Source organism: Pseudophryne corroboree, chromosome 4, assembly GCF_028390025.1.
Source record: "Pseudophryne corroboree isolate aPseCor3 chromosome 4, aPseCor3.hap2, whole genome shotgun sequence".
In the NCBI taxonomy this organism is placed as follows: domain Eukaryota; kingdom Metazoa; phylum Chordata; class Amphibia; order Anura; family Myobatrachidae; genus Pseudophryne; species Pseudophryne corroboree.
Genome location: NC_086447.1, coordinates 735,921,739 through 735,941,233, shown reverse-complemented (window position 1 = coordinate 735,941,233; position 19,495 = coordinate 735,921,739). Strand labels below are relative to the sequence as shown.

At 40.4% G+C, this 19,495-nt stretch overlaps 1 long non-coding RNA gene across 2 annotated transcripts in view; it reads left to right on the top strand.

The window, feature by feature from the left end:
- Positions 1 to 19,495, top strand: part of LOC134910261 (uncharacterized) — a 1,286,324-nt gene that overhangs the window by 419,113 nt on the left and 847,716 nt on the right. For both annotated transcript variants that reach the window (XR_010176155.1, XR_010176156.1), the window contains exon 4: positions 9,751 to 9,822. This is a non-coding gene — a long non-coding RNA (uncharacterized LOC134910261). The remainder of the gene's footprint in view (positions 1 to 9,750; positions 9,823 to 19,495) is intronic.

The following is a 19,495-nucleotide window of genomic DNA, read 5'->3' as shown; positions in this document are numbered from 1 at the left end:
ATTCTAATAAATGAGATGCATGCTGTGGTTGACACACCTGTAATTATTATAGCTATAGCTTAACTCTGAGGTGTGTCTGTTCTTTTTTCCCCTTAGAGCCTTGTGGCTTCATTCTCCTTTGAGAAGCTGAGACTTTGCCTTAGTGTAGTAAACTTTCAATGGAAAGCATCATTCACTTGTTGCGTGTGTAATAGGTGTGTGTTTACTGACTAATAGGCCCCAAGCAGAACATGAGTTTGATGTGTGGATTATTCTACATTGTAGATAGTAATGAACTGATGGATCTGATTACCTAATCATGCAGAAGTCGGTCTGGACAGATTGTAAGGGATCTATTTACTATGCGGCGCTTCTGATCGTGTTTATGCAGGAAATTTCAAAGGGAAAAGATTTTACCAGCAAAAATCGGACTTTTACATTTGAACATAAACATGATAAGGAGTCTGAGTTTTAAAACATAAACCCCTAAGAGCATACTGATATGTCCAGTGATTCCTAGGCTCGGGGACCTGGCTACCAAATAAATGTTATTCCCCACTGAATGTTAACAGACACAAACAACATGACCGCACTATATTGTGCACATGAGCCAATAGGTCTATTTGTGAAAAGATGTAGAACCACAAACTCTACAAGCGCTCTAGTTACTGTATTAATGCATATACTGTATTACGGGGAAGTCATTCTGTTTTGTTCAAACATTGCTGGAAAGTCAAGTCACTGTTTTAGCTGAACGTACACGTTATGTCACAGGCTCACAGCAGTCACGCATGAAGAGTGCTAATGTGTATCTGTTATGGTCTTCTATCCTGCGTCAGTTTAGTTTTATATATGCTCATGTTGTGCATTTAACCTGTGGTGTATATGTACAGTATGCTCACAGCTACACTTCTCCCTTATGCTTAATTACATCATGCAGTTGACAGTTTGTTTTTATGTTATCGGTCTAAACTGTGATATACAGTAGTGGCGAGTATTTAAAGCTTACTGCAAATTTACATAAATCATGAAAAGACCTATATAAATAACCCAGCAACCTCCTATGTGATCTAAAGTGCTTTGTTCTCCTCTGCTGAAGGAGCCTTCCCATACTGTGATATCCTGTATTTGCATGTTTTTAAGATCACGCTGATGCAATTATAAGAATTTTAATTGGAAGCACCAATAGCAAAACCACACATGCAACATAAAATACAGTAGAAGGTGTTATAGCATGTTAGTCATTACTGGTTTCTATGTGCCTAAAGTATTCATTGTTCAAAATGAATGTGTGCTTTTTCACATGGAAGCCCATATTATGTCCGTCTCAATTAATGACTTGATGTATTTTTATTATTATTATTATTATTATTATTATTATTATTAACTAATAATAATCATAATAATGCTGGAAACAGGATTTTTTGTATTAGTTCAATATTTATATCTTATTATTAGATGTGTATTTACAACCACAGAATACAATGAATAATTGCAGTACATGTTACACACCGAAGCAAGAGTATTTTGTGCATTAAAATAATCGCTAAACAAAACATACTGTATACATAAACAGCTTCCAACAAGTCACTGAGAAAATTAATGCTTTTCAGTTGTCGACCTCAAAATTAATACAGCAAGGCAAAAATAAGACATTTGTTAATCACCAAAACATGCATATAATAAAATAAACCCCAAAACACATATTAAGAAACAAATGCACTGATACATTTAATTTAGTACATAGTTTCTTATGATGAAATCATGGAATCACTTACTTACAGTATATAGCGTACTGAAAATAAACATGACCTATGTGTAAAACAATCTGAATGTAAATACTGAAATGAGTAAGACTATGGACAGGCTTATTTACAGTGTTATCGTTGTGAGTTATATGGTTTACAAATGAATGTTACGGATTTCCTAGTTTTGTAATAGCAGAGCTCTTTATCGGTCGTCTGCATCTCTGAGATTTAATTTAAAATAAATATGCTATTCTCATTATTAATATGTAATATTCTCCATAGTTGCTTTTGGAAATAGGAATTGTATATGGGTTACTTACAGTTAATAAAAGTAATAAAGTTGGAAAGATGAGGTCTCAGAAGGCAATGCTGAGGCATCATACGTTCAGGTTTTCTTTTTTTACATTTTAAGTAAATTCTCAAAACAGCTAAATCATTTATTAGTGGTGTTGAAGAATTCCGACATCATATCACAGTATAGTATAGTATACAATACTCATATTTGTTACTCTATTAACTGAACAGTTCTCTCACAATTACACATCGCAGGTCATACTTGTGTGCAAACTTCATGTGGGTGAATGAATCAGATGTTGCATGGTACACGAGAGTAAGATTTAAAATCACTGTTCTCTTGTCATGCTGATGCTGAGGCAGAAAGTTAAAACTAATATGCTATTACACTTTTTTGTACTATATTAAAATCTGTGTGTGTAGAGAGGGCTATGCTATGCCCGTGAACAATGTTACAAATTGTGTTTATTCACACCAATTGTGTACAAAACAAATTACCCATTGCAGTCAGACATATCTATAAATAATAAAATATAATATAGGATGGAACACATTTGGTTTACATCAGATTGCTGATAGTTGTTTTATGCTCTGTTATAGAGCATATATTAGGTCAAATAAGATTTGTGCAGTGGTACACAGATATGTTGTACTGAATTGCAGACATACACAAACAGTACAGCTATGTTGGATGTGTTGTGTGCAGATTTTATATGCATAGAATAATCCACACACCTGTTGCCAAGTTATACTGCAATACTCATACAAATACAGAAGTTAAAAAAGGCAAACCAAAAGTTATACTCGGCTTTTAAATGTGTCTTTGTAAATATTGATCGTTCTGTAACCTGTAACAAATAAAAATATTTGATTATTTCGTGGAACTCTACTGTGCACCTAGGCATAATTGTGGCCAATTTACACTAATCTGTATATTCATATTTTCACTGACACAGGGTTCCTACTAACATTTGCTCAAAATATGTTTTGTGTTTACAATGAACGGTAGACTGTCAGTTTTAATCTGTATGTCATGACTATACTATATGTATATATGTATATATATATATATATATATATATATATAAATATAAACACACACACACACACACACACACACACACACACACACACACACACACACACACACACACACACTGTATATAAAAATAGAGGATTACCATACTGTCACTTTGAACTGGGGCACTAATGAATTACACAGGCTCTGTGGCTGGCTGACTTCAAGCCTGCATTTTCACCTGGCTTCAATTGGCCAAAGAGCCTGTGTGTGTGTGTGTGTGTGTGTGTGTGTGTGTGTGTGTGTGTGTGTGTGTGTGTGTGTGTATATATATATATATATAGGTGGATTATGGGCCAGACCATCCCTGGGCACATTATTGCGTGTGTTTGTCCCCTCCCCCCATCACGTTACTGCCCACTTAATTTTGGGGCCAGTCTGAATGCCTCATGACGCCAAATCACCCCCAACCTCATCCCACTTCCACCTTCCTATTCACCTGATACTACAGATCACATCCAAGTCCTGTGAGTGCCACCACACCTGCATTTGATATACTCCTCTCTAAGGTGGAGCAGTAAGGCACCCAGGCAATGCAAGTAATTTGGGCTGAGTGCCGGCATTGGTGAAATAAATATATATATATATATATATATATATATATACACACACACACACACACACACACATACTGATATATTACCTTTAAGCCCCTAATAATACCAACCCCATTACCTCAGTCTTCATCTCGCAGGCCTGTGTTTTGTTGTAGGCATCATAGAAATAGACTGGTGCCAGTATCTGTAAGTGCAATCAGGTTTTCTTATTTCAGCCCTGGCTGTGGGTTCTAGACTATGAAATGATGTTGATAACAGGGTTATGTAGGCCTGTGTGATATAGTTTAAGAGGTTCACCCAAAGGAAATTCAGAGAAGAAAATGCAGACAATAAATCTAACATTTTATTATATATGATCTATATGTAAATTAGAATGCGCATTAAGTAGGATGTTAGTGGGTTGCATCCCTTTTGTCTTCCCTTGTGCATTTATTCCATTAGTTGTGGTTAAGTAACGTTCATCTGACCTTTAATTAATGATATCATTCTTAGTCACTGGAAAGGTAATAACCTTTAATTTATTTAAACTCCTTTTTCGGTTTATGCCACGACTGCATACTGTATATCTCTGTGCTAGAAATGTTTATTCTGTCCCAGGGAATAATAGTGCATGGAACTAGCAGAAATACATTGAAAGACATGCACAGCTGCCAGTTATACGGTAAATACTGTAGCAATATGTCTTCTTACTGTAAAATGTTTGTGGCTTTTATCACTCTGGTGTCAATATATTGTGTCTCATATTCACGACACAGCACTGAAAGTAGCTTCCTGAACAGAAAGCACTTTTGGTTCTCTTGGGCATAAACAGCTCTATGGTTACATACACTGTCACGTTTATCTGTTGTTCATGCCGTACCTATAGTTTGCTTCGGAGATAATGAATTATTAGCAAACATTTAGAAATACAAAATGCAGAAGCTTGGTTGATCAGCATGTATACTGAGCTTTATGATTCATTTTATATACACTATATTTACCAGCCATCCTATGCAGAACAGAGGCTCAATGTACACATCATTTAAAGCCTATTGTTTGTTGTTGTTGTTGTTGTTGTTAGAAATCCTACACTATGCATCTGTTTTGCATAGGGAGCAAAGCTTCCAAAGTTTCTTTGTATCTGTACTACAATATTTACTGAGGGATGAACGCCGCAGTTAAAAAATGACAACTGAACGAGAAAACCTTGACCTACAGTATGTAAGAACCACACGATGTGCAGTGAGCTTCAGCAATACATTACTTCATTTGTAATTTAAAGTAGTCTTTGTTACTATATTTTTACCCGAACCTAATACAGCTGTTTTAATAAAACCATTAGAAAACGGTGTAATTTTTTTGCTACTACAACCGCTAAATAATATAACCCAAAAACAATAGTTTGGTCTGCTATATCCCATGCCTTCACAAAAGTAATGAGTGAAACCAGTGGTTCAGTTTGTGGCACTATTCATGATCTTTGACCAATAAAATAAATTCTCAAACTTTTATTCTTCTTTTAAACAGAAACAACAACAATAATTTAAGAGATGTTCTGACATTTGTTCATTTTGTTTGTTTATTTTTGTAACATACTGTATATTGTTCAAACATACCTTTTATAGATTGAGTTTATTTAAAATTCATGAACAGGCCGAAATCTTTTGCATTCTCAATACAGGTTAAGTATCCCTTATCCAAAATTCTTGGGACCAGAAGTATTTTGGATTTCGGATTTTTCCGTATTTTGGAATAATTGAATACCGTAATGAGATATCATGGCGATGGGACCTGTGTCTAAGCACAGAATGTATTTATGTGTCAAATACACCAGTGCCGTAACTAGGCATTTTAGCGCTGTGTGCAAGAAACGACATTGGCGCGCCCCCCCCCATGTAAGATAGGGGCAGTACGCGGCGTAGGCATGCGGAAAATATATAGGGGCGTGGCTTCATGGGGAAGGGACGTGGCCACAAAATAATAGCAATTCATACTACGGTGCACAGTAGTCTACATTATTCAAATTACGCTGCACAGTAGCGCCACTACACCAGGTAGAGCCCCTTTTATACATTACAGCAGACAGCGTCCCCCTTTTTACACATTACAGCAGACAGTCTCCCTTTTAACACATTGCGGCAGCCAGTCCCCCTTTTTACACATTGCGGCAGACAGCGTCCCCTTTTTTACACATTACAGCAGACAGCGTCCCCTTTTTTAACATTACGGCAGACAGCGTCCCCTTTTTACACATTACAGCAGACAGCGTCCCCATTTTTACACATTACGGCAGACGGTGTCCCCCTTTATACACATTGCGGCAGCCAGTCCCCCTTTTTACACATTACGGCAGCCAGTCCCCCTTTTTACACATTGCGGCAGCCAGTCCCCCTTTTTACACATTGCGGCAGCCAGGTCCCCTTTTTACACATTGCGGCAGCCAGTCGCCCTTTTTACAAATTGCGGCAGCCAGGCCCCCTTTTTACACATTATGGCAGACGGTGTCCCCCTGAGAGAGAGAGAGAGAGAGAGAAAGAGAGATACATACTTACCATCTCCCCGCTGACAGGCTCCTCGTGCAGCTCCCTCGGTGCAGGCAGGTGAGAAGGAGGAGGAGGGAGGGGGACTGGATCCGCAGCAGCGCTATTTCATTGGTAGTAAGCGCCGCTGCAGCATCCCCCTCTCCTTCCGTATTGGCTGCCCGGCGCTGCTGTGGATGCTGGGATGGAGGAACCGCACTTAACAGTCACTGTTAACCGATTGATGGAGGTCACACAAAAAATCGGCACGAAGTAATATAGCAATAATTCTTTACATATTGTCAATAAACATGTACCAGTTATACATTATGTACACAATAATTAACGTCCTTAGGCGAAAATTCAGGAAATCATAGCTCAGTTTGCTGGGTATAACCCATATAATAATGTGCATAACCCATTAAACAGCACAGCATTATCCTAATTAATAACCTTTATCCAAATGGACAAATTCCATAATTATTAACGATAATTATAGTAAGATGTACAGATATGTCCTCATGCATCTTTGCTGCAGTTACGCCAAACAACCCATCTTGGCACGCCAGATCATAAAAGAATCTTCTTGCATTGTGAGACTTTTTTTTTGCTGAAAATGCTTCTTAGTAGCAAGGCAATGCGACTAGGACGCACCAGCTCGAGGAGACTCTTACACCCAAGTCTGTTAAATACTGAATTAGCTGTTAATGAAACAGTGTAAAAGAGTTTATTCAAGATTATATAACCAGGCCAGTTGAAACGACAATCAGAGTTGTGTTGTTTTGATCATTTGACTGATTGTGATATTTTAGTGTTTGTGTTATGAGTAACTACGGGATATAAAGCCAGCTATATTTCATTTAGTTCACATTTATGGCTATACATATATATATATATATATATATATATATATATCGGTCTCTCTCTCTCTCTCTCTCTCTCTCACACACACACACACACACACACACACACACACACACACACACACACACACACACACACACACACATTTCTTAAACGGGCCACTTCCAACTCAACCTTTGTGTTTAAAATGGTCTCAGGCTTAAAGTCAGCATTATGCCTCATAGTTAGTTACAGGCTTCAGTTAGTTCTAGGCTTTAGTTAGTTCAGTTACTTCTGTGCATTAGTTCCAGTAGTTCCAGGTATTCGTTAGCTCCTGGCCTTAGCTAGTTCCATTCCTTAAGTAGTTGCAGGCATTAGCTACTGTAGGTCCAGGCATTAGTGCCGAGTTTCCTAAACTCTGCACTAATGCCGCCCGAGTTTAGTGGCTGTGCGGATGACGGCCAAACTCAATTTTTTTTGTTAAAGGTGCAACACTTAAAAGGCATGGTTTTGCCTTGTAAGTGATTGCCCCTTCAACAAAAATGTCAGAGTTCAGGCGGCATTACATCCCGCCCCATGTTTTAAGGATATCCATGCTTGAGCACAGGTTAGTAAAACCAAAGTACTGTAGATGTTTTTGCTTTGTGGAACCTTTTCTGGATAGTCTGACTATCATTGACAGCCCTGATTATATATCAGAAGAACTCTTTTATTTTAATATGGAGGACATGCATTTGCTCTTTTGTTAAATTAATGTAACAGATATGGTGGAATAGAGAACTTGCTAGTGACCTGGGTGTAAGCAATTGTCAGTTGTAGTCCTTAATAAGGTACTGGGTAGCTCCATAGTTTTTGAGGCCTCATCCCCATATGTGTGCTGTGTATACGGTGCAGTTTAATGGCACTTACGAAATACACCATGCACTAGAACTGCAGTGCTCTTTGTGTGTGTGTGTGTGTGTGTGTGTGTGTGTGTGTGTGTGTGTGTGTGTGTGTATAGTATTAATGTGGCTAGGGCTGATGTGAGTGATTAAGCATTGTCTGTAACATATTTTAATGCTATATGTAGATGATAACATTCTATACTTCTAACAAAGTTGTAATGGTTATGTACATAGAAATTGTTTTGAAGAAATGCACTCCCTGGGACCGTGTATGAACTAATGAACTATGAAGACTTTTTTTCTTCTGAATTTTTGTTTGTCTGTGGGTCTGTTCGTTTCGGCATCACGCAAACACTATGGGATGAATTTGGATTGCGTTTTCACTATTGTATAGCTTAATCACCTAGAAAGAAACTGTGGTATATACACTATTATCTAAATGTGACATCAGGGAGAGGAGCAATAAAGGAAAGACCAGACTTTTGACACTCAGCACGTGCATGGTGCGGGCTCCTCAAGCCAAAAAGGACTGTAAATGTCTATAAATATATTTTTTGGGAACAAATACACTTCTGGGAACTGTTTATAACCTATGGATGCAAAAAAAATTTTTATTGCGATTTGTACAGTCTTCTTGAGCCCAACATACATACATATATATATATATATATATATATATATATATATATATATAGATGGGTCCACATTTATCTTGACCTTTAATAGGATTAACTGAGACTGTCCAGTCGGACTTAATCCCCTGCTGTGCTGTATTGTTCTCTGTATTGTATTGCAGCTGAGAACAATAGATGGAGGGTTTATGCTAATAAGTCATGTTGTGCCTATGCGCAGCAAACTAGTCAAGATAACCGTGGACACATCTGTGTATATATATATATATATATTTATACAGTTCCTGGGAAAGTCCGCACTCACATCAATAGGTCCATAGTATAGGGGTGCTCCTCAAGATAACCCCAAAAGGTTTCACATATACCAGGTGTAAGAGATAAAATGATCTCTAAAGAGGGCACTCACCAGTCCAATTGACTAAAAGACTTTTTATTGGTACATCACAGTCATCAGCAAAATGTCGACATTTCGACCCATAGGGCCTTTTCCAAGACAGTCACCAGAGATATCCAGTCAGCATGCCAGCTATCAGTGATAGCTGGCATGCTGACTGGATATCTCTGGTGACTGTCTTTTGCTGCAGTTGTGTCTGAGACCAGGGGTATATTGGGAATTAAAAGTGGCCCTGCAAAATTTTGGAGAAGTGTCCTAACATAGGCAGCACAAGAGGTATAACATACCGTGTAGCTATGGCAGCATCACCGGATGGCAGAGTTGCTTTACTGCAGAGATGGAAAATTCAGAATGAATGGGGACAGTGAGGTGTACTAAGTGCCGTGGTCTGCATATCATATGGGCAGGGGAGGGGGGCACATGACATCACACAAAACAGACCCCACAGACACGGCGGCCTACCAGGAATCTTCCTGGTGACCCCTATGGCCAGTCCAAACAGACATCCACTGGAGTGAAGCTGTGAGCAAATGCTAGTAAATAGAACAAAATAATATTAGCAGTCAATCACAATATAACTTTATTTTCTTTTAAAGTTTAGAAAATGAAAGCAAATTGGTTGCTTGGGTTTATAACACTTTTTCACTTTTACTTGTAAAGAATTTTCAGAAATTGAATCTAGTATTTTAGCCTTTGCTTAGCTATTGATGACAGAATATGTGTCTATTTAAGTATACTATCTGGCTGTACATTTTTTCTACTAATGTTGGAACTATTTTCATGACCTTAATTAGGAACATTTGACCCAAAATTTTTAAAAGTTTTTCTACATTTTTATTCCAGGTGATATGACAGGAAGGAGTTAATTATCCTCCAGGGGAACATCCCTTCCTACTTGATGGTGAGAGATGCCAGGTAGGCTCCATAATTTTGTAGACTTGCGCTGTACAAAATAAATATCACACAGTTGCCAACATTCTAAAACAATTTTCTGGAACACTTCGCACTTGAGCAAGTGCATTTCAGCACATTGTGGGGTATATTTACTAAGGTGAGATTTTTTTAGACGTGGAGATTTTGCTCATAGCAACCAATCAGATTCCACTTAACATTTATCTAGCTGCTTCTAGAAGATAATAGATATAATCTGATTGGTTGCTATGGGCAACATCTCCACTTATAAAACACACACCTTAATAGATATACCCCCATGAGTGCTAATATCTAAGAGACCCTTGTTACATATATAACACTAGAGTAGAAGAATGCATGAAAACGGCATCTAGTATACAATGTAAAATGAATATTCTGTGCTTTTGGTCAATATTGAAGTGGCATTTCCAAAGGCTAAAAATCCCAAGGACAAATGTTAAGAAATCCTAAAACTTGGGCTTGTCATATGAAACTAGAAACAGCTGGTAAATACACAGATGAGATTTTTTTTATTTGTTAGTTTGTATTTTGGGCAGTAAAATATCTTCTAAAAAGCCTGAGGATTTTTCACTAAATGCCCGTTTTTTCCACCCCCCCTAAGCCATAGCTGTACTGTAGGCTGTTGAGTTAAAAAATCAGGCATTTAAAGTGGCATATTGTCAACATTATCTGAAACTGATTTTTAACTCGGTAGTCTAAATTTTCTGCTTATGGAAAAAGAAATAAGCAAAATTCTGAGTCTACTGATAAATTAACTTGTTTATGTATTTTTTTCACCACAATGATGCATCTTTACTACTGATAATGTTGGCCAGCCTGTGTGTATATGTACAGTACATGAAATATAAGCTTCACCCACTTAAGTAAAATTATGAGCAACGGTTCCAAGAGAATGGACAAAATGAATTGTGTGACAGTGGGCAGTTCCACATGCAATGTTTAATGTTTGCAGGTGAGGTCTACAAAATAATTTTTATTTCATTTGCCATGTAATAGAAAAATCTATTCAACAAGTCTGATGCAAAGTTGAATGTATGCAATATGTACATACTTTACTTGGATTCACACTGCACATGCTCAGAAAATTAGTGCATGCAAATATAGGAATGTAGCGTTAATCTCATTGTAATCATCATTTTTATGACCAGAGAGATGGAATGGTGGTGCGTAGGGGCAGTATATATTCACATATATGTCTGTAAGGCTGTAAGGAAGCATATCCTTTTGAGATGCATGTACACATTGATGATGATGATGATGATGATGATGATGACAATGATAAATGATTTGTAGCAAACCATGCAGAGGTTTTTGTATCTACAGATGGATACAGCTCTGCATATATGCGAAATACACTATTTTTCTGATCTCTACATTTCTTTTGAGTACTGTACGCCCATTTTACTTCCAGCTTTATATCGGCCCATTAGGTTTCAAATCTTAACATAGTATCTACAAACCTGCTTCCACTAAAGTTTCATGTCTGTTTCAATGTCTCATTTCAGTAGCACTGTGTGTTATGTAGGAAACCACTGAGATAATGATTTAGCTGCTGTTTGTTATCTGTAGGTTGTATGTTGAAGTGCTTAACTGGTAGTTGTGGATGGACGACGACCTAAAAAGCAACTTAGTAAACCACTGGGTAGACACAGTACGTAAGGCCAACATCAATGCGTAAAACCTTCATAAATATGCGAAAACGCCATTGTAATATAAAACTGTGGGCCCGATTCTGACCTGTTCACTGTTGTGCGAAGTCGTAAGGCGGACGATTATCGATTGACTGTGCATGCGTATGGATCATAGTGCGCACGCGCGAGGCCAAACTGCTAAAAAATCCAGCATCTTTTTTAATCGCTAGGCGTACGCAAGTTGACAGGAAGCCGGCGTTTGGGGGTGGTAACTGGCCGTTTTCTGGGAGTGTCAGTAAAAACGCAGGCGTGCCCAATCGTTTTCAGGGAGGGTGTATGACGTCAGCTCCGACCCCGATCAGCCTGATTCTATCGCACTGTAGGAGTAGGTACTGGGCTGTGCACAGATTGCACAAACTAGAAAAATAATTTGATTTTCGCAAGGTGTACGTAGACTTGCACGGGGTGGGTATTCACTCTGTCTGGGCGGCGACTATCTGATCGCAAGCCTCTGCAAATTCACACAGGAGTGATCAGGTCTGAATTATGCCCTGTATTCGAAGACCCAGGTTGCTGATATAGAATATTTTTATACTAGTAAAATAAATGTTTCAGTACTTTTATAGAATGCTAGATATTTGTGGTTAAATTTACCTTTTCAGCAGTGGCAGCTCCTACCTCTTTGCAGTAGGAGATGACAGCCCCAGCCAGCCTGGTCCCAGCACCTGCACAATGGATCTGGCAAGAACTGATACTGGTGGATGCGCATAACCGGTGGTGGGGACTGTGCATGTGCAAAACTTTGGCTTCTATGGACTGCATTGGCTGCAGCCCATAGAAGCCAGGTAGGGCTGCTTGAAAGGCAGGGAGTGGCTTCCCACATAATGCATGCTCTCTGCAAATCGGAACCCGTACTGGCAGTTCCGGATGGGAGAAACACCTCCCAATGGGACTGCCTGTTCTGCGGCTGACTGGCAAGTTCCACTTCCAATGGAAAATAATTGCCAGATCCAGTGAAGCCAGTGCAGTCAGGGACCGCAACTGGCTCACCGAGGTGCTGGGCTTTACTGGGGGTCTGCAGCCACACAGCCCATAAGTAAAATCTGTGACTGCTTTTGAGACAATCTTTTGAGTTTCTTAGTATAAAATAGGCCCTTTTCCACCTTAGGGGTGTGTCTTTAAGTAAAGCCGTTTTAAAACCTGATATACGGGAAGATATTCAGGAGGGGACTGTAGACACTGTTGAGGCATTATGGGTAGAAATTGCATGCAGGGAAAAAGGATTAAAAAAGTTAGTATTGGGTGTATGCTATAGGCCGTCTGGCATTAACGTATCTGATGAGGAATTGTTACTAAAGCAAATTAAAAGAGCAGCAGGAGTAGAAGACATAGTAGTGATGGGAGATTTTAACTATCCAGAGATAAACTGGAAAAATGATTCATGTGATACTGCTAGGGGCAATATGTTTTTAAACACACTTAATGATAACTACTTAGTTCAACTAATTGAGGAACCAACTAGGTACAATGCAATCTTAGACCTGGTATTAACAAACAATGGGGATTTGGGATCAGGTATTATAGTAGGGGAACCCATAGGAAACAGCGACCACAATATGGTCACATTCAATATCAGTTTTCATAAGCAGCCCTATACTGGCTCAACTAGGACTCTAAACTATAGTAAAGCGAATTTTGAAAAGATGAGGGTATTTTTCAGGGATATTGAATGGGAAGGTTTGTTTTTAGGAAAAAATACTACGGAGAAATGGGAGGTACTAAAATTCCTGCTAGCTAAAAATACTCTCAAATTTATGCCTACAAGCAGCAAAAAAAGGAATAAAAATCATAAACCGATGTGGCTTAACAAAAAGATAAAGGAACTTATGGGCAAGAAAAGGAGAGCATTTAAAAAATACAAATCTGACGGGGAAGCAGAGTCATTTCAGCACTATAAGGAATGTAACAAAATAAGCAAAAAGGAAATAAGAGCGGCTAAAGTAGAAACTGAAAAACTAGTAGCAAAGGAAAGCAAAGCGAATCCCAAAAATATCTTTAAATACATTAATAGCATGAGATTAAAGAAGCAGAGTATAGGCCCCTTAAAAGACAAGTTGGGAGTTTTAAGTAAAAATGATAATGACATAGCGGACACACTAAATGAGTTTTTTTCGACAGTATTTACTAGAGAGGACCCAATTCAGGGACTAACGCATAATCTCAATAATGAGAATATCCCACTGATAGGTAGTTATTTAAGCGAGGAAGTAGTCTGTGACCGATTAAAACATTTAAAGATTAATAAGTCACCAGGTCCCGATGGTATTCACCCAAGGGTTCTAATGGAGCTTCACTCTGAACTTGCAAAACCGCTATTTTTGATCTTTAAGGATTCAGTAATATCAGGTATGGTTCCCAAAGACTGGCGTATAGCGGAAGTAGTGCCTATATTCAAAAAGGGAAGTAAAGCTGAACCAGGTAATTATAGGCCAGTTAGTCTTACATCTATAGTGGGGAAAGTATTGGAAGGTATTCTAAGAGATAGTATTCAGAAGTTCCTTGAAGTCAATAAGGTAATTAAAAGGAATCAGCATGGGTTTATGAAGGACAGATCCTGTCAAACCAACTTAATTGGCTTTTATGAAACAGTAAGCGCAAACCTAGATCAGGGTAAAGAGGTGGATGTAATCTTTTTAGATTTTGCCAAAGCATTCGACACTGTACCACACATAAGATTTATCTACAAGCTACAAGAAACAGGGCTAGGAAGCACAATATGCACTTGGGTCAAAAATTGGTTAGATAATAGGGAGCAGCGCGTTGTGGTTAATGGATCTTTTTTAAATTGGACTGAAGTGCTAAGTGGTGTGCCGCAAGGCTCAGTATTAGGACAGCTATTGTTCAATATTTTCATTAACTACCTAACAGAAGGTCTAGAGAGCATGGTGTCAATTTTTGCAGATGATACCAAATTGTGTAAAGTTATAAATGCGGAGGGGTATGCTGAGTCGCTTCAGAACGACTTAGTTAAATTAGAAGCTTGGGCAGCGAAATGGAGAATGCGCTTCAATACAGACAAGTGTAAGGTAATGCACTGTGGTAACAAGAACAAAAATAACACCTACCTACTAAATGGGGTAAAATTATGAGATTCTGTACTGGAAAAGGACTTAGGTGTCCTCATAGATAGCAAACTAAGCAGTAGTACCCAAAGTAGGACTGCAGCAAAGAAGGTTAATAAGATATTAGCATGCATAAAACGGGGAATTGATGCTAGGGACGAGAGTATTATACTCCCGTTATATAAATCACTTGTGAGGCCACACCTTGAATACTGTGTACAATTCTGGGCACCATACTACAAAAAGGATATCCTGGAGCTAGAAAAGGTTCAGAGGCGGACGACCAAACTAATTAAGGGTATGGAGACGCTGGAATACGAGGAAAGGCTTGCAAGACTAGGCATGTTTACACTGGAAAAGAGGAGATTAAGAGGGGACATAATCAACATCTACAAATATATAAGGGGACAATATACAGATCTTGCGCAGGACCTGTTTTTGGTTAGATCAACACAGAGAACTCGTGGACACTCGCTTAGGTTAGAGGAAAGGAGATTCCGCACAATACGGCGTAAAGGCTTTTTTTACGGTAAGGACGATACGTGTTTGGAATTCCCTGCCTGAGGGAGTTGTAAAGGCCGACTCAGTCAACACCTTTAAGAATGGGTTAGATAAATTCCTAATGGATAAGGATATCCAGGGTTATGGGGCATAGTCACGCACTATGGTTATTATAAAAAAGAGGGGTAAAACGTAATGGCAGTCATCAACATCAGTCAAAATTTTATACAAAATAATACTTCATAGGAGACCACAAATAGGTTGAACTCGATGGACAATTGTCTTTTTTCAACCTTAGATACTATGTTACTATGTTGCTATGTTACCTTCTAAAGGACCAGAACAGTCATAAAACATTGGTAGGACTGTAAGATTTTCAACAAATAGAAATAAAAAGTAGAAGAAAGACAAACATAAGAAATATGAATAGGGGATATTATAAGAGGGTTATGAAAACAATTGAACTTAGGAGAAAGGGAGGCAATAAAAGGGCAGAGGTAAACATGAATAAGAAAATGAAAGGAAGATACTATAAACAGTGAGCAAAGTGTGGGGAGTGTACCTTCATGGTGTCAGCTTACCTATATTGCAGTTAGGGCTGTAACACACTAGCCGGTTTTCCCCGGATGGCAAAAAGCCGGACAAACTTTGTCCGGCTTTTTGCCATCCGGGAGAAACCGTCAGAGTCGCTCACACAGAACGGCTTTGAGCCGTGTGTGATGCTGTGCGCATGCGCAGCATCAGACACGGCTTCAGAAAAACCCGTTGTGTGTGAAAGCTCCCCTTCACACACACGGTTTACTGGCTACAAAGAAGGCCCGGCAGCCGGACCTTCCAGTGGTGAGACCCGGCTGCAACCCGGCAGCCGGGCTGGGGCCGTGCAGTGTGAAGGGACCCTACCCCTCACACTGTTAACTACAATGCCGGCACGGGATAAAGCCGTCCGGCTTTTTACCGGCCGGCAAAAGCCGGGTAGTGTGTTTTAGCCCTTACAGATGTCAGTAACAGTGATTTGCTCTGGACTTCTCCCTATGAGTTAAACTAGTTTCTAGAAAGTTTGTGAAGCTTTTAGGATTTTCAGATATTTCGGAATTTCACCATACACCTTAAATGTCTCAGATCTTGATACAAGTCCTAAAAAAATATATATATATATAAAGATTCAATAAATGAAATAATATAAATAAATACTTTTTCATAAAAATTTTTAACAAATCATCCAATGTTCTTTATCAGAAAAAAGTATGCAAAGCTCAACTTTTGGATTATCAGTTCTGTTAAGGGGATATTTATTGTAAATTAATTTGATGACAATGAGATGTGAGTTTGGATGTCCCAACTTTATTTAAAAAAAAAAAAAAAAAAAAAGACAGGGATTTATTTATCAAGCAGTTATTAGGGAACTCTAGCACTATTTGTGTGAGACCCCTAGAGCTGATGAGAGCACTCCCTGCTGTTCCCTTAGTGCACAACATGCACACCGATACTTAGGTTGCTGCCTCGACTTAAACTTCTAGCAGTAGGTGCTCACACAGTAGGCTAGAGACAACAGGTAAGGAACTGGAGAATCATACACAGGAGCACAGAGGGTTAAGGTCCAGACTGGGTGCAGATCTCAGCCTGAACAGAGCAGGCACTATGAGGTGGAACGCAGGCACTATGCAGATGACTTGTAGTCAGAGTGCGGCTGCTGTGCAGACAATGTGCAGATGAGACCCTCTGAAGGCTGAGAGCACTGGTTTGGCAGGCAGAGGGTAACCACACTAGAACTGGAGCTAGATGCAGGCAGGGCAAAGACTAGGACATAAATGGGCAATAAATCCGGCAGAGTATCCACAGGACATGCAAGGTCTGCAGACAGGAACCAGCAGCTTATACAGACAGAAACAAGCTGTAAGTGGCACAGAAAGCTGGACTGACTGGCTTATAACAGTAGCACTGACCACTGAGGAAAGCCAGTCTGGGAGTGCTCCTTTAATTATAAGCTACATGCAGCTGTTGTGCTGCACATACACAACACACTGACAGAGAGTGGCTACTTTGCTAGGCAATCAGGGATGTGGTAGCTGAGTGGTCCCCTGGTTGCCTAGAGACATTTGGGGACTGGCGGCCCTTGTGGCCGGAAGACGCAACATCCCGGTTACCAGGCAATCACCGGGACTTGCATCGGGAACAAGCCGCTCTGTGAAAAGAGTGGAGTAGCGAATGAGTTGATAAGTTACCCAGCGCAAGCAATTAGATGCTACCTATCATTTTATATTGTATACTTGATAATTGCTGATTGGTTGCTGTGGACAACTTCTTCTGTGGTTCAGTTCTTCAGTCCTTTCATTGTTTGATACTGTACATCAATCCCTAATCAGGGCTGAATCTAGGCAGTAATGTAGTGCACTCCAACCCCCCCGCCCCCCCATTCAAATTACACCACACAGACGTACCCCTTTATACACATTATACCATACAGAAGTACACTTTATTACCATTACACCACAAGAAGTACCCCTTATGCAAACAGTGCCCCCTTGGCACAGACTGGACAGAGAGTTATAGGAACACCAGCATCAGTCACTCACCATGGAGTAAAGCTCACTCCAATCCCCTGCAGCAGAGCGGCTCCAGTTTCTTGCAGCAAAGTGTCCCCAGTAGCAGAGTGGCCCCACTCTCTGGGAGCAGCAGAGTGGCCCCACTCGCTGGGAGCAGCAGAGTGGCCCCACTCGCTGGGAGCAGCAGAGTGGCCCCACTGTCTGGGAGCAGCAGAGTGGCCCCACTCTCTGGGAGCAGCAGAGTGGCCCCACTCTCTGGGAGCAGCAGAGTGGCCCCACTCTCTGGGAGCAGCAGAGTGGCCCCAGTCCCCTGCCGCAGCAGAGTGACCCCAGTCCCCGGCCGCAGCAGAGTGGCCCCAGTCCCCGGCCGCAGCAGAGTGGCCCCAGTCCCTGGCCGCAGCAGAGTGGCCCCAGTCCCCGGCCGCAGCAGAGTGGCCCCAGTCCCTGGCAGCAGCTGCTTTTCTCTGGACACGGAGCTATAGCGGTGGCCATCTTTGAAAGGGTTCAATGCCCCATGGGAGTTGTAGTTTATTTTTTACTACTCGACCTCTAAGCAGTAAAAGATTAACTACAAATCCCATGATACTACTCTTCCTTCTCTGACCATCATTGAAAGGGTGCAATGCTTCATGGGATTTGTAGTTTGTCTTATACTGCTCAGAGTCTACAAATCCCATGCAACTCCTCTAACTTATCTAGCAGGGTGCTGCATGTGTCCTGTGCAGCCTGTTGCTGGTGCCCCCTCTAATCCAGCGCCCAGGTCACATGCCCCCTTAGCCCCCCTTTCCCTTAGTTGCGGACCAGCACTGATATTCAGGTACTTCAGTAACATAACATAATGGTTGAAGTTAAATAAAGTTTATATTTTGGAGTGGCTGACTCAAAGTTTAGACCTTAATCTAATAGAAATGTAGTGACAGGACCTGAGACAGGGTGTTGATACAAGAAAGACCATGCAAGAGTTGAAGCAGTTCTGTAAGAAGTAGTGGGATAGGAGCATTACTATAAACAATTACAATAATTACCATAAAGGTTCAAATCTTGAAGTCATTGCTGCTGAAATAGTCACATTAATTACGGAGTCCTAGAGATTCACATTTCCAGACAAATAAATTTAATGTATCATTTTGTTCAATAAATGAAAAAGTACAAAGGTAACTGAAACTTTTTTTCATCCTCACGCATTGTTCGTGGGGCTGCGGGGCCTGCTGTAAAGTCCTTTGTTATGATTAGCCATGGACCATTTGCCAGAACATTTCCACCCAAGACAGGATAGTTTTGTTTGGTGGTGCAGGTCCTGGAACCTAGGTGTTATAAATGCCAGGGAAGGCACGCCATTCTGTCCTGTCTCGTAACTTCAGAAATAATGTTCCTCACACCATGCATGTTCCTGGATGGCGTACTGTGGCATACCGTCTGTCACTCAACGTCTCCTGTAAGGGATGCGGTCAGCATCCTGGTGGTCTGGATGCCAACGGGCAAGTGACCGACAGTGGAATGCTGACACCATTCAGATTCCCGACTGCAGACATCCAATAGGTAAGTATTGGGGGGATGGTTACGACCCAGTGTGGGGGGGTGAGGTTAGGCTTAGGCACTACAGGGGTGTAGCCATAGCTGCCACCCCCACCAAGTCTTAGTCCTAGCCACCGCCCCCTGTGATTAGCCAGAGCCACCACCCCCCACTATCTTAGTCCTACCTGCCACCCTGGGCGAGTTAGGGTAGGGGGCAGGGCAGGTATAAATTAAATTTCCCTGTCAACATTCTAAAAGTCAGGATGCCACGGTCGGTCATGTGACCGCCGGCATCCCCACCACCAGCATTTCCTATCACACCCTTCTGTAACACATAAGATAA